The sequence below is a fragment of the Spinacia oleracea genome, chromosome 6 (assembly GCF_020520425.1).
Source record: "Spinacia oleracea cultivar Varoflay chromosome 6, BTI_SOV_V1, whole genome shotgun sequence".
NCBI lineage: Eukaryota > Viridiplantae > Streptophyta > Magnoliopsida > Caryophyllales > Amaranthaceae > Spinacia > Spinacia oleracea.
In genome coordinates this window covers 115,225,706-115,241,962 of record NC_079492.1, presented here as the reverse complement: position 1 = coordinate 115,241,962, position 16,257 = coordinate 115,225,706, and the positions used below count along the sequence as shown (strand labels likewise).

The 16,257-nt window shown below is 38.4% G+C and overlaps 1 long non-coding RNA gene across 7 annotated transcripts; it reads left to right on the top strand.

Annotated features, from left to right (window-relative positions):
• The first annotated feature begins 1,711 nt into the window (after positions 1-1,711).
• LOC110798946 (uncharacterized) lies at positions 1,712-5,636 on the top strand. 7 transcript variants are annotated; one of them, XR_008922889.1, is made up of 6 exons: positions 1,712-1,970; positions 3,243-3,275; positions 3,363-3,454; positions 4,593-4,742; positions 4,857-4,966; positions 5,253-5,636. It is a non-coding gene; the product is annotated as an uncharacterized lncRNA (long non-coding RNA). The 7 variants fall into 7 exon arrangements; XR_002536252.2 differs by having other exon boundaries at positions 1,714-1,970; positions 4,576-4,694; XR_002536251.2 differs by having other exon boundaries at positions 1,716-1,970; positions 4,593-4,694.
• Positions 5,637-16,257: the final 10,621 nt, after the last annotated feature.

Below are 16,257 nucleotides of genomic sequence, written 5' to 3'. Positions count from 1 at the left end.
GTGTCTTCAGCTTAATTAGATGTCAACCTGACATCTTGTGAAAGAATCGTTTTTCTTAATGAGCGTAAGACAATAGAATATAGTTCTTAGAAACTTGTGCGAAAACATGGTGAGACATAACGTTAGTTAGGTATCTAGCGTCATGGCCAACTTTTGTCTCTTCGTCTGTTGTTTGATATTTGCGGGCGTCACGGCCAACCGTTGTACCTTAGTCCGTCGTTTGACGTTTACAGGCGTCATGGCCAACTGTTGTATCTTAGTCTGTCGTCTGATGTTTACAGGCGTCATGGCCAACTGCTGTATCTTAGTCTGTCGTTTGATGTTTACGGGCGTCATGGCCAACTGTTGTATCTTAGTCAGTCGTCTGATATTCGTCTGATGCGTACAGGCGTCACGGCCAACTGTTGTATCTTAGTCGGTCGTCTGATGTTTACAGGCGTGCCTCTATTGTCTCTGTTGTATGACATCTATCGTATGCAGGCGATATAAGCCTCTTCGTTTGTTCGTAGTCATGCGAAGAACTTTATAGAAGGAATTCGTGTCGAGCGGGCACAAGGTCAAATTATTTTAGTCAGATGTAATGTGGTGTGAGGGTAGGTAGTAGGCGACTAAGTTGAAGTTACAGGTGAATGAAGTGGGTGGTTCGAAGTAACCTTATGACGAATGTCAAGAAGAGTCGAAGGTTTATGAGGTTTCCTATAACATGAGGACAAGGGGTAAGATGTTTTGGACGGCGCTGTCTATGGCAGAAGAGTTTAGCCTATGGGATTTTCAGAAGAGTAGTTTAAGTAGGTTTCGAGCATTCTGGGTTGGCTTCGTTTGTCTTCAGTGTTGAGGAGGAAAGACATGTGTTTTTGCTATTTTATATTTGGCGATTGGTTAGGCGTTTGGACCAGTGTCGGGGGTGCGTTCACATCGTTAGCTTAAAATGTTGTTTACGCTGTCTCTATTGTTCGCTGTGGAATAGATGTCACTTGTAAGGTACTCAAAGAATGAAGTTATGTGCGCATAAATAGTACATGGGTCGTTTGTAGTAGTCGCGCTTAGAAGCGACATGTCATCGTTGGGATCCAATTAGTTTAAGGATCGTGACCTTGGAGGCGTCGTCGCTTGTATTTTATGGCGTCGTTCGTTGATGTCGTCTTCTGATGACGTCGTTCGCTGCTGTTGCCGTTGGTGATATCGTTAAGAAGTGATCTGTAGAATATACAAAAGGTAGAGGTGGATGTTTGCTTGATGCGATGTTAGTGTTGGTTTTCAAACAAATAAGATGTTCAAAGCGACAGATGAGAAAAATTGAAATTGAAATTGAACTTTAATCGCAATGTAGTGAAAAATGTAATTAACGCACGAAGTAAGTGATAGATATTACTTAATATGGGCCCGTGTAATGAAATTACGTCGTGTTACTGAATGTCCACTACTACAAAAGTTAGAATATGTAACGCTAAATAGAGTACGGTTAAGTGTTTTAAGCGTTTCATAGGATAATAGAATACGGTTTTCTCTAATAACAGTTCTATGGGAGAAAGAATACAGAACGGTTACATCACTTAACCGTTTCATATTTTTTACCATAATAAAAAAAAAAAATTTAATATATACAATATTTAAATCAATAACATATAGAGCGGTGTTTTAAGTCCTTGATAACTGCGTACTATATTCTCATTAAAAAAAAAAAAAACTAATTCTGCGGGATTAAATTAATCAAACCTTAGAATAAAAAACCTCTAGCAAAACCAAAACCTAAACATTCTACTCTATCTCCTACAAAACCTTAACCATAATCGTGCAAAACAAAAACCCTTCTAACAAAACCCCCAAATTCAATCTCCCGCAAAATCTAGACTATAATCGCGCACCACCACCAGATCACCGCCGCACAAATGTACCGCCACCGCGCTACTGTTCCGCTGCTTCTTTTCAACCTCTGGTGACCATCGCCTCTCCACACTCCGAATTTCGAGGTTAGTATTCTTAGTTTTGTTCTAAATCTTTATCCTGCAACTAATAATGTTCTTAATTACGAAATTGTAATGTCGAATTGATGTTTTAGGTCGAATCATAAAGGAGGGTGTAATAATTAAATCGAATTACATTTAATTTAGTAGGATTATTGCAAAAAAATCTGGTGAATTTAGTCAAATTAAACTGAATTTTTTAGTTAATATGATTTAAGTTTGATTAAATTGAAATTTGCAGTTAGGGAAAGAAAGGGGATAATGAAAAATTGAATTCTTCAAGGATCTGGATTATCTTTGAATTTTCTACTTTTAGTACTGATTTGTTGTCTATTGAGTGTTATATGTAGATGCAATGTGTAGTTGTTAGAATAAGCGCATGCTGCCTTCACCTTTGCCGAAAATCGACAGTGTCGTCAGGACAAGCTCCTGAATAGGCTAAACTGAACAAGTTGTTCTTCAGATCATACCCAATGTGAGCATTCCTTTGTTGGTGAAATGCTAATACGGACACCTTACCCTCACTTTCTTTGAGCCTATAGCCAGGCAATATAACCCTGAGTGCCTTATCCATAAATTTGCATCATATAACATGTAGACGAGGCCATTGAAGTGGAACATCGCCTCTGCAGCTTTGCTGATGAATGTAGTTCATAACACTAATCACGGTACATAATCAGACTAGTCGAGGTGATAGTTTCTTTCCTTCGGGAATCCAAATGTGGTGGACACCCTTAACATTTACCAGACATTGAATATAAATATCAGACCCTTTCTGCCTTATGGATAAAATGCATTTACCTGACCTCCACTCTTAGAAAAAGTTGTATATTTGATGTTCTCTTGATGTTTGAGTAGTGAGGGGGCTCATAATTGGTTGTTTGGTAATTGGTAAGAGTTGAGCGCTGTTTTTCCTGCCCAACAGACAACAATTAAGACTAGCTTAGCACAGCTCTCTGTTTATTCCTTGTAAAGTTAAGCTCAGTTTTCAGGTATAAGTCCTACATAAGGAGTTTTTGTTTACTCCTTGCAACTTAAGTCGATGATGGTTAGTTAGGTTTCGATTAATAGAACAAAGTTGAACTAAAAAGCAATAAAAATAAAATGTATCCTCTTCTTAGATGTTTTCAGAATAATTGCTTTCAGTGAAGTGTATTTATGGTCAATTTTCTGTTGCTGTTTTTTTTCTTTTTTCTATCTTCTTTTGTTTCTATCAATAGTTAACTTTCACATGATTTCTTTAATTGGCTGGTGGCACAAATGCTCACACAATAAAAGGGTTGAAGGAACACAGACTTTTTCAAACCATGAGTAATATTCTGACCCTTTAAGTGTCCTTATTGCTCTAGTTTTGTCTTTAATTGAAATACTTAACCCTTTATTAAACCCGTTTTGCAGGGAACCCGGATGATGAGATCTTGACCTGAGAAATATCTAGTTCATGCAATTCTCTAATTGGTGGTATGGCATATGGTGGCTATGCTAGGAAGGTACGTACAACTATATTACTGAAATGGCAAGGTGGCCAAATAATGTAAATTTGTGTATAAATTTCTATTTGGAGAAACATATTCTTAATAAGACTTTAAAATGGAAAGATGGCTAAAGAAAACCAGCTTCTACTTATCATCTTGTAGCTTCTTTCTTGTTGTCATATATATATATATATATATATATATATATATATATATATATATATATATATATATATATATATATATATATATATATATATATATTTGCTCTAGAGAATTTTTACATAACCTGTCTGTCTGCACCTCCCTGCTATAAACTGAAAATTCTACATTTATTGGATCCAAAATGAAATGTCAAGTGAACATACAGACATACTGACATAGTCATGTCTGAATATAGAAGAGCTAGGGTTATCTTAAGTAAATGAGCCTGAGTAACTTAGCAGAAAAGCAGTGGGTGAACTTTTCAGACTGCAGCAAATCAAAGTACACATGTATCATAGTGAATCTTTTCAGACTTTTTCCCTATTTCCTAGATCTTCCCTTGTCCCTAAGCATGTTAACCTTCATTACTACTGAAGTCATTCATTCTCCATTAGGTGTACTTATGCTAGATATGACGCGACTACATTATATACACAGAGTACATGGTAATGATGATTACTAAGGCATTTATTGAGTCTGCTTGACATAAGTCATGAGTCTGCTTACTGAGTCTGCTTACTAAGGCATTTGCTGAGTCTGCTTGGCATTTACATAAGTCAGAGTACATGGTAATGATGATTACTAAGGCATTTACATACGACTTGGGTGTTGTAGTTGACATGCTGACCCACTTGGAGGTAATTCTCTTGGGTTTGCTTGAATATTTAAAGGTCTCCGCTAATTGTTTGACAAACGTTAGAATTTCTGTTGCTTTAATCTTTAGTATGCTATGGGATTGCGTTGTAACAGATCAATCCAAGATTTTGTAGGCTTATTGATAAACATTTTCATTGCTCTAACTATAGTGAGAATGTGAATTTGATGGTACTGAAATTTTATCCCTGTACCGTGCTGCAATTATTTGCTTATATTGTCGAGTAATAGCAAAGATTTGCTTCCATTCCGGTTACTCTTTCTTGATATGTACACAGCGTGACTCTCTACTCAGGTACAAAGGTGTGAAGACTCTAGACCTCTAAAAATTGAGTTGAGAGGAAAATGAACAGTGTGATTCGGATGCATACTGTTTGTGCTAGAGCTTTTGGACCTGGTAAAAGTTACAGATACTCAATTTATCTATCTTGGGGTCAATTTGACAGTAACTGGCATATTAGGGAAATGTGTATCTCATGGAGTCATAAGTGTCGTAGGAAAGTTAGACGCATTGAATTTAATTTGAATGCATCTCATACTGAGCCTATGGCCTTTGTAGCAGATAGAGGAAGGTTTAATTACAAGTTCAATGAAAGAAATACCGAGAAAATTATAGGCAGAATCAGCCACCTGCAGATGAATCTTCACACCTGCATCAATAAACCTGCGGTAAAACTTTTCTTCTTGTATATACTCATTACTTCCTGCTCGCACTTACTTTGCTTGAGTTGAGAAATTTTAAGCGTGACTTAGCACATCTAATTGCAAATATTAGTCATCACTTACTGGTTCTGACCTGCTTGTATATGAACTGTCCTGGTTGTATATGTACTTTCCTGCTTGTATATACTCATCACTTGCTGGTTCTGTTGCTTGCTGCATGTTCTTTGTTAAATACTATTTCTGCTTGCTATCATGTTCATTTCTTACTCTTACATTTTAACTTGTCTTGTAGTATTTTATCAAAGCTCCCACGTATTCTCAAACTACGATTGACGAGCTAAGGGAGAGGTGGATCTCATACGTTAGCGAATATCACCGACCAAATAATGATGAAGAGGAAGATCATGATGATGATGATCTATTGTGACTTAAGCTAGCTCAAGGAGATGGTTACCTCAGTTCAGTCCTGCAGATGAACCAAGTCTGGTTTCTGTTGTTGCTGCAGAAGCTGTTGTTGCTACATAATCTGTTCTTGCTGCAGAATCTGTTTTTTTTGTAGTGATATTGGATTTTTTTTTTGATGTACCTTGGATCATTTATATTTTATCAATGATTAATAGGATTGTTATTGAATAAACAATATTATTTCGTTATTTAATGAAAGGATTTTTGGACAGATCGTGTGGATATCATTTTTATTATATCTTTTTAGATTTGGTTTACATACTAGAATTGTATCCTATTTTAGGGATGCGTGTGCTGCTATTTTTAAATAATATTAAAAAAAGGGGTAGAATATAGAATGGTTGTGTAAGGAAACGACTTTCTATCTTAATATTAAACATGAAGTATATAGTACGCCTATGTACGGAAGATGTTCTGTATCTCAATATTTAACAGAAAGAATAGAGGACGGTTATGTACGGAAGGCGCGCTTTATAATAAAGTATAGGAGACGGTTATGTACGTTAAGCGTTCTATATTCCTTCTCCATTTTCTGATTTTAGGAAGGGAATAGAGGACGCTTATCTCTTATCATCGTACTTTATAACTAGGTATATATAACGCTTCTTTTACCCGTTTTATAAACTTTATAGCGCGCTGAGTTGGAGAACGCCTCTAAGGCGTCCTATAAGGTGTATTTCAACAGTACTCTATGCCCTTTTTTGTAGTAGTGGTCCTTTGATGACGACTCTTCAATCAACAACATTATCCTGGCGTCGTGACACCTCTCGTCGCCGATCTTGTTTTCTTTCCTGGGATCATTATTATCGCTTATACCGTTGCCGTCACATCTGGCGTTGTCCCGTCATGTTGAATGATATTGACACATCGCTGGTCTTGACATTGTCTAGTCCGATGTTGGTCGACTTATCGGTTGATCCTCGCAATGTGGCACAAGAAAGAACATATGGTTAATGTGAATTCCTTATAATGTCTTAAGTGGACTTTTTCTTAACGCCTTTTGTAAAACCATTTGAAAAACTTACATAACAATGTGTCGTAAGTTAAAATACATGTGAATTCTTTATAAATTACCTTTCTTGTTAATCGGTTGACGTCCTATCACTTGTCATCTTTAGGGAATCCAATGAATTTTCTTTATCCGCCTACTTTAACATGTGATAGTGGTTGAGCCTCCAATGTTTGTACATTTCTCTTAGCGTCGTACGGTCGTACCTGCTACCAAAATCTCACGACAAGATCACCATGAAAATAAATTGTATCACATCGTTAGTTAAATTTCGAAGTTGTAACAAGTATATTAAACTGAACAGGAGTATGTACTATCTTGCCCCCCTGTGGCGGCTTTAGGAAGATATTATGACTAAAGTCGGCCGCAGATATGATGACGTTCGTTTATATTTGACGCCGTGCATGCATGACATCATGATGCAACCTCTAAACGTCATGTCAAGTCAAATTACCTCAAAACGATTTGATAAAATGGTTTATTCATTATAGAAATCGAGATATTCATGGCGTGATGAAATAATTTATTAGTTAACTTGATGACCGTTGAATACGAGACATATTAATACAAGAGAACAACAATGAACGAATTGAAATGAGAAAGTGTGTGAAAAATAGGTTAGGAGTTACTCATGTGTCATCATGGTGATTGATGATGATTATTCGACATTCCGATTTCCTTATCTTTCTCGGTAGTCTGGTGGCGTCGTGTCATCGGTCATTGCCATCTCGTGGCGTCGGGGCATACCGTCATGATCAAGGTAATCTGTTGTCATTAATATACATACTAATGCGTATAGTCGAGGCATGTCGTTAGTGAATGAAAAATAGTTATCACGGATGATGCGAGAAAATTTCAATATGGTATGAGGTGTTAGTTTATACAATTTTGACGTCACTAATTAACATAAATGAATTGATTCACTCATACCATTCGATTTTGTCGATGACCCTCATGATCTGCGACGTACATGGCAGCGACAATACGTATATATTATAAATAAAAGATAACTTACTTTGAAAGTTTGTTCGTACCTTTAGCCCCCATTGATATTCATGTATCGACGATCTGTTGGCGAATTTACGAAGAAATATATTGTTAAAACAAAGAGGTTCGATAATTAATTCTACGTACCATGTTTAACGCCAAGAAACTTCTTGTCGTCATGGGGGTAATCGGAATGGTCGGGTCCTGCTGTCGTGAATTGCTGTTGTGGCGTCATGTTGTGCCGTCGTGACCTCATGTCGTATCGTGACCTCGTGTAACACTATCACCAAAGAAAATTAAAAAATGTTAGATATTTATTTCTATGTGTCATACTTGACGCCAAATGATTTCTTATCTTCTTGTGTGGCTTATCGCGTCCTGCTATCGTGACATGTTGTCGTAACAACGCGTTATGATGTGCTGATGAAGAACTTGGTGATGAGGACGTGGGAAAAGGACACGACGTTGGGTTTATGATGTCAAGTGGTTTGATGTTGGTGGGGGGTGAAAATATGATGACATGGAAAGTGTGATGGCGAAAGGTTAATTTTTTGAGAGGTGATTGTGTTGTAGGCTTGGCAATGTTGATGTGGGAAGTCACTTTGAGGCGTTACGTTTTTTGGGTCCGGTTGTGTGAATAGTCATTTGATGTCGAGCCCCCGATGCTACGTACCTGGCTAACATCTTGTCTACAACCACATTCTCATATGAAAAGTTTACTTTTAACTAAACTTGAAATCATAACAAGCGACATGCATCAACATGGTAATAATAATTCAGATACTTTCGAAAATTAAGTCGCATCAAAAATATCGTATAAAATTTAAATCAAATAAAGTATATATACTATATGCTCACGGCCTTCTAACGTTGGTCGCCTGCTTTACTCACGACCTTGCCAGGCGACACGTCAGTACCTGTAGACAAGACAGTACCTTGTCACCTGCATTCTAACGTCGATCGCCTGATGTACTCATGACCTAGCCAAGCGACACGTCAATACCTGTAGACAAGACAATACCTGTAGACAAGACAATACTTGGCGACACGACATGATCAAACGACAAGTGGTGACGACGTTAGTACAAAAAGTAGGATAACAACGTATAGCGTATATTTCAAAGTGCTTTTGAAAATGAAAACAAGCAAAGTATACTATATAAAAAGCAAATCAAGTATACTATATGACAATTAAATGAGATAGAGTATACTATATGCTCCCCTGTGGCGACTTCAGGACAACTACAAATTCTCCTATTTGATACTTGGACTGAAGTTAGCCACAAAATCTAGTATTGCCGACAATTTGTTGTTGAATCTCCATTTGTCGCCTTCGTTTTTGGAGACGTTGTCGACTGATGTGGAGGTGACGTCGGACGAAACTATGTTGATGTCATGTCATTGGTGGATGACGTCACGCGTTCGCATCTGTTTTAGTGACAACAAGGACTAGAAACAATATTAGTTTAAATTAAAATCACTGGGGTTGAGTTTTATACCATACTTCTCGCGACGTCAAGTGATCAAATCGTCTCGAGATCTTATCAAGGTACGAGATGTTAGGTTATGATACATATGACAATTCATAAATCATGCGGAAACAACCATTAAGCCAGGAATACATATTATTTACACATAATCATTTAGCATAGTCTAGATGCATACTCTTTGTTGCGTGCCTTCCCTAGCTGCGCCCGAACCGAACAAGAACAAGTCTTTAGGACTCCAAGTGTCTGTTAGGTTATGATACATATGACAATTCATAAATCATGCGGAAAAACCATTTAGCCAGGAATACATATTATTTACACATAATCATATAGCATAGTTTAGATGCATACTCTTTGTTGTGTGCCTTCCCTAGCTGCGCCCGAACCGAACAAGAACAAGTCTTTAGGACTCCAAGTGTCGTCCCTCCGTAGATAGTCCACAGCACGTCCGGATCCGCCTTAAGATTGACCAACTAGAATCGCCCTTAAGGTACTAAAGATTTTCGGCACTCTTAGGTAAGAAATGTGTCTGAATTTTCTCTCAAAAACTCACTTTGAATACTTGAATAATCTCTGAAAATATGTGACCCTAGGCACTTATTTATAGAGTTATGGAAAGGGTTTTGGAATCCTATTAGGATACTAATTTATTTAATTATAACCCTACTAGGACTCTAATTAAATAATCATTATCTAATAGTTTTAGGATTTAATCACACTTTGAATTCTGATTGCTTCAGGATTCCCGCACATGCATTGCACGAGCACCGTACACCCGCGCAAGCCTTGCGGCCCACGCTAGGCGCACAGCGCTCGGCCAACGCTATGCTCCGCGCGCGCCCAAGGCCTTGGCTGGGCCTGGCCTTGCGCTGGGCCTGGTCGAGGCTTGGCGTGCGCTGGTGCGCGTTGGCTCGCTAGGCGACGACCTGGCTTCGTGCTGGGCCTTCGTCTAGCGGGCCTCGTCCGATGCTAATTCGTACGATACGCTTCCGATTAAATTCCCGATTCCGGAATTCATTTCCGACACGAACAATATTTAATATTTCCGATTCCGGAATTAATTTCCGTTTCGAACAAATATTTAATATTTCCGTTTCCGGAATTATTTTCCGATTCCGATAATATTTCCGATTCTGACAATATTTCCGTTTCTGGTAATATTTCCGATTCTGGCAATATTTCCATTTCCGATAATATTTTCCGATACGTACCATGTTTCCGTTTCCGGCAACATCTACGACTTGGATAATATTTATATTTCCGATACGATCCATATTTCCGTTTCCGGCAATATCATCGTTTCCGGAGTATTCATTTCTTGCCTGTGACGATCTCAGCTCCCACTGAAACCAAGATCCGTCGATTCCGAATATCCATAGATGGAGTATTTAATGCCATTAAATACTTGATCCGTTTACGTACTATTTGTGTGACCCTACGGGTTCAGTCAAGAGTAAGCTGTGGATTAATATCATTAATTCCACTTGAACTGAAGCGGCCTCTAGCTAGGCATTCAGCTCACTTGATCTCACTGAATTATTAACTTGTTAATTAATACTGAACCGCATTTATTAGACTTAACATAGAATGCATACTTGGACCAAGGGCATTATTTCCTTCAGTCTCCCACTTGTCCTTAGGGACAAGTGTGCATTTCCTAATTCCTTTGTCGCTCGATGCTTGCTCTTGAACATAAGGTAAGAGTTGTCATCCTTATTATGTCCAGAGGTGTTTCTCGGTTTCAGAGTTCAACTGATCAAATAAACAGATAATCATAGCCTATGATTCATCCGAGCACGGCCATGCATTTCACAGTTTCTAGCTCTCCGAGTGGCCTTGTACAACTTTTAAGCATCTCATCCCGATTTATGGGAGGACAATCCCAATCTTGCGATCTTGATATTAGACTTCGTTTGATAGGTGATTACCTGAGCGTTGCCTTTATAGCCTCCTTTTACGGTGCGACGGTTGGTCAACGTCAAAGCAACCAGTTCTCAAACAAGTAATCTCAAATCACTCAGGTATTGAGGATTTAGTGTCTAATAATTTTAATGAAATTTACTTATGACAGATTTTCATCTCTTACAGTAAAGTTTCATAGGTCTTGTCCGATACTAGTCTTCCCAAAGTAAGTATCTATGCAAATGATTATGACATTGCCATGTCCACATAGTTCAAGAAACAGAACTACTAGTCATCTTGCATTCTAATCGTCTAACGTTTTCTATGCGTCCAATTTTATAGAAAACTCCGACTAGGGACCATTTTCAACCTTTGACATTCAAGTTCACTTGATAGACATTTCTTAGTCACAGGACTGGTCCTGACAGTCTATCTTGAATATATCGTCAAATTGAAGGGACTCATCATTTAATAAACCACAAATTAAATGGAAAAATGAATTCTTTTCATTTATTGTGAATGATTAACCAATAATGTTTTACAAAGATTTAAACTCTAAAACTTTAAAACATTAAACCGAGACATCAAAGCCATTCTCCAATATGCTTGATTCCCATAGCTGCAGTGTGCGAGTTGTGCTTCGCCTGCGGCAGAGGTTTAGTTAATGGATCTGATATGTTGTCATCAGTACCAATTTTGTTTATCTCGACTTCTTTTCTTTCAACGAACTCTCGTAGAAGGTGAAATCTACGAAGTACATGCTTGACTCTCTGGTGGTGTCTAGGCTCCTTTGTCTGTGCAATAGCTCCGTTATTGTCACAATACAGGGCTATTGGTCCTTTAATGGAGGGGACTACACCAAGTTCACCTATGAACTTCCTTAGCCATATAGCTTCCTTTGCTGCTTCATGTGCAGCAATGTACTCCGCTTCAGTTGTAGAATCCGCAATGGTGCTTTGCTTAGCACTTTTCCAGCTTACTGCACCTCCGTTGAGGCAGAAGGCAAACCCAGACTGTGATCTGAAATCATCTTTGTCGGTTTGGAAACTTGCGTCCATATAGCCTTTAACAATTAATTCATCATCTCCACCATAGACCAGGAAGTCATCTTTGTGCCTTTTCAGGTACTTCAGAATGTTCTTGGCAGCAGTCCAATGCGCCTCTCCTGGGTCTGACTGGTATCTGCTCGTAGCACTGAGTGCGTACGCAACATCCGGGCGTGTACATATCATAGCATACATTATTGAACCAATCAATGATGCATATGGAATCCCATTCATTCGTCTACGCTCATCAAGTGTTTTTGGGCACTGAGTCTTGCTTAGAGTTATTCCATGAGACATGGGTAGGTAGCCTCGCTTGGAGTCCACCATCTTGAACCTATCAAGCACCTTATTGATATAAGTGCTTTGACTAAGTCCAATCATCCTTTTAGATCTATCTCTATAAATCTTGATGCCCAATATGTACTGTGCTTCTCCTAGATCCTTCATCGAAAAACATTTCCCAAGCCAAATCTTGACAGAGTTCAACATAGGAATGTCATTTCTGATAAGTAATATGTCGTCGACATATAATACTAGGAAAGAAATTTTGCTCCCACTGACCTTCTTGTATACACAAGATTCGTCTGCGTTCTTGATGAAACCAAAGTCACTGACTGCTTCATCAAAACGTATATTCCAGCTCCTGGATGCCTGCTTCAATCCGTAGATTGACTTCTTTAGCTTGCATACCTTTTTAGCATTCTTTGGATCCTCAAAACCTTCAGGCTGTGTCATAAACACAGTTTCTGTTAAAACGCCGTTTAAGAAAGCAGTTTTGACATCCATCTGCCATATTTCGTAATCATAATATGCAGCGATTGCTAACATTATCCGAATAGACTTTAGCATTGCAACTGGTGAAAAGGTTTCATCGTAATCCACACCGTGGACTTGCCTGTAACCTTTTGCAACCAATCTAGCTTTGAAAACTTCAAGTTTCCCATCCTTGTCCTTTTTCAGTTTGAAAACCCATTTGCTTCCAATGGCTTGGTAGCCATCTGGCAAATCGACCAAATCCCATACTTGGTTTTCAGACATGGAGTCTAATTCAGATTGCATGGCTTCTTGCCATTGCTTGGAGCTAGGGCTCGTCATAGCTTGTTTGTAAGTCGCAGGTTCATCACTTTCAAGTAATAGAACGTCATAGCTCTCGTTCGTTAAAATACCTAAGTACCTTTCCGGTTGAGATCTATATCTTTGCGATCTACGCGGGGTAACATTTCTAGATTGACCATGATTCTCACCAGATTCTTCTAAAGATCTCTGAGTTTCATCCTGAATGTCATCTTGAGCATTCTCTAGAGTTTGTTGTTCGACTCGAATTTCTTCGAGGTCTACTTTTCTCCCACTTGTCATTTTGGAAATGTGATCTTTCTCCAAAAAGACACCATCTCGAGCAACAAACACCTTTTTCTCAGATGTATTGTAGAAGTAATACCCCTTTGTTTCCTTTGGATAGCCCACAAGGATACATTTGTCAGATTTTGGATGAAGTTTGTCTGAAATTAATCGTTTGACGTATACTTCACATCCCCAAATCTTAAGAAAAGACACATTTGGAGGCTTTCCAAACCATAATTCGTATGGAGTCTTTTCGACAGCTTTAGACGGAGCTCTATTTATAGTGAATGCAGCTGTATTTAGTGCATGTCTCCAAAATTCTAATGGAAGTTCGGCCTGACCCATCATTGACCTGACCATGTCTAGCAAGGTTTTGTTCCTCCGTTCCGACACACCGTTCCATTGTGGTGTTCCTGGAGGAGTCAATTCTGATAGAATTCCACATTCTTTCAGATGGTCATCAAATTCATAGTTCAGATATTCACCGCCTCTATCAGACCGCAGTGCCTTAATCTTCTTGCCTTATTGATTCTCTACTTCACTCTGAAATTCCTTGAATTTGTCAAAGGATTCAGACTTATGCTTCATTAGGTAGACATAACCATACCTACTGAAGTCATCAGTGAAAGTGATAAAGTAGCTGAAACCACCTCTAGCATTTGTACTCATTGGTCCACATACATCTGTATGGATTAAACCCAATAGTTCATTTGCTCTTTCTCCAACTTTAGAGAAAGGTTGCTTTGTCATTTTGCCAAGTAAACATGATTCGTATTTACCATAATCCTCTAAGTCAAATGGTTCTAGAATTCCTTCCTTTTGAAGTTTTTCTAAGCGTTTCAAGTTTATATGGCCTAATCGACAATGCCACAGATAGGTGAGATCTGAATCATCCTTTTTGGCCTTTTTGGTATTTATGTTATATACTTGTTTGTCGTGATCTAATAAATAAAGTCCATTGACTAATCTAGCAGATCCATAAAACATCTCTTTAAAATAAAACGAACAACTATTGTCTTTTATTAAAAAAGAAAATCCCTTAGCATCTAAGCAAGAAACTGAAATGATGTTTTTAGTAAGACTTGGAACATGGAAACATTCTTCCAGTTCCAAAATTAGCCCGGAGGGCAACGACAAATAGTAAGTTCCTACAACTAATGCAGCAATCCGTGCTCCATTTCCCACTCGTAGGTCGACTTCACCCTTGCTTAACTTTCTACTTCTTCTTAGTCCCTGTGGATTGGAACATAAATGTGAGCCACAACCTGTATCTAATACCCAAGAAGTTGAATTAGCAAGTATACAGTCTATAACGAAAATACCTGAAGATGGAACGACTGTTCCGTTCTTCTGATCTTCCTTTAGCTTCAAGCAATCTCTCTTCCAATGCCCCTTCTTCTTGCAGTAGAAGCATTCGGATTCAGAAGTGGGTTGACTGACCTTCCTCTTTACAGATTTGGCGCCAGTTTGCTTAGTTGGGCTGGCCTTGTCGCCACCTTTCTTAGCATTCCTCTTCTTTCCAGATTTCTTGAACTTGCCCCCACGCACCATAAGCACATCCTGCTTATCACTTTTGAGCGTCTTTTCAGCGGTCTTCAGCATACCGTGAAGCTCAGTGAGCGTTTTGTCCAGACTATTCATACTGTAGTTCAGTTTGAACTGATCATACCCGCTATGAAGAGAATGGAGGATGGTGTCTATAGCCATTTCCTGAGAAAATTGCTGATCCAGCCGACTCATATTCTCAATGAGTCCAATCATTTTGAGAACATGTGGACTTACGGGCTCGCCTTTCTTAAGCTTGGTCTCAAGAATTTGCCTATGAGTCTCGAATCTTTCGACTCGAGCCAGATCTTGGAACATGTTCTTCAACTCACTGATGATTGTGAAAGCATCTGAGTTGATGAACGTTTTCTGCAGATCCGCACTCATGGTGGCGAGCATTAGACATTTCACATCCTTGTTGGCATCAATCCAACGATTGAGGGCTGCCTGAGTGACCCCGTCGCCTGCGGCTTCGGGCATCGCCTCTTCTAGGACATACTCCTTTTCTTCCTGCATAAGAACTATTTGCAAGTTCCTTTGCCAGTCAAGGAAGTTTTTCCCGTTCAACTTCTCCTTTTCGAGAATTGATCGAATGTTGAATGAATTGTTGTTTGCCATATTAAAAACTACAATTGAAAAGAATAAACAAATAAATAACCATTCACAGTTTCTCTTAATAAACTTAAATTCTAGCATACATGCATAATTCAATGTTTATTAAGCATTTTATTCAAGTTATGTGTTCCGGCAGGTGTGAATAAAATGATTCCAAGATCCTAAAATCATTGAAGAACTAAGCACAGTTTGTCGACTTAATCCTAGAACATCTTAGGTAAGCAAAAGCCTTTTGCTAATAGTCTAGAAACTATTCTTGGTTGATAGGTACGTCTAAGAACTTATTAGGTAAACCTATCGATTTTGCCACGACATAAAAGGACTCCTTACTTATATCGTTGAGTTTCACCAAAACTAACATGTACTCACAATTATTTGTGTACCTTGCCCCTTTAGGACCAATAAGTAACACCTCGTTGAGCGAAAACTATTACTAGATTGATGTAAAGGATATCCAAGCAAGTGTATATTTTGGCATGGCACCTTTTAACTCAATTTTTAAGTTTGGAACTTAAGGCTCTTACTATGTTGGTTAGATTTTAAGTGAACTAAAATCCTTAATCATGCAACATAATCAAGCCATAATCTTATGCATAATTAAGACATATTTAAAAGCAATAAATAACTTAAAACATGCATAAGATAAATGTGATCTAGTATGGCCCGACTTCATCTTGAAGCTTTAACTTCAAAGTCCGTCTTGAAAATCTCCGTGGGAGGCACCATTTTCTTCAAATAGGATAAGCTATAATTAAAACTAATTACAACTATTTGATGGTACGCAGACCATATTTGAATTGAAAAACAACTTTCGTACTTTAGACCAGTTACATTCAAATTAATGGTACGCAGACCATATTTTCTATCCTACTTGGGCCATACTAGTCACTTCATAAC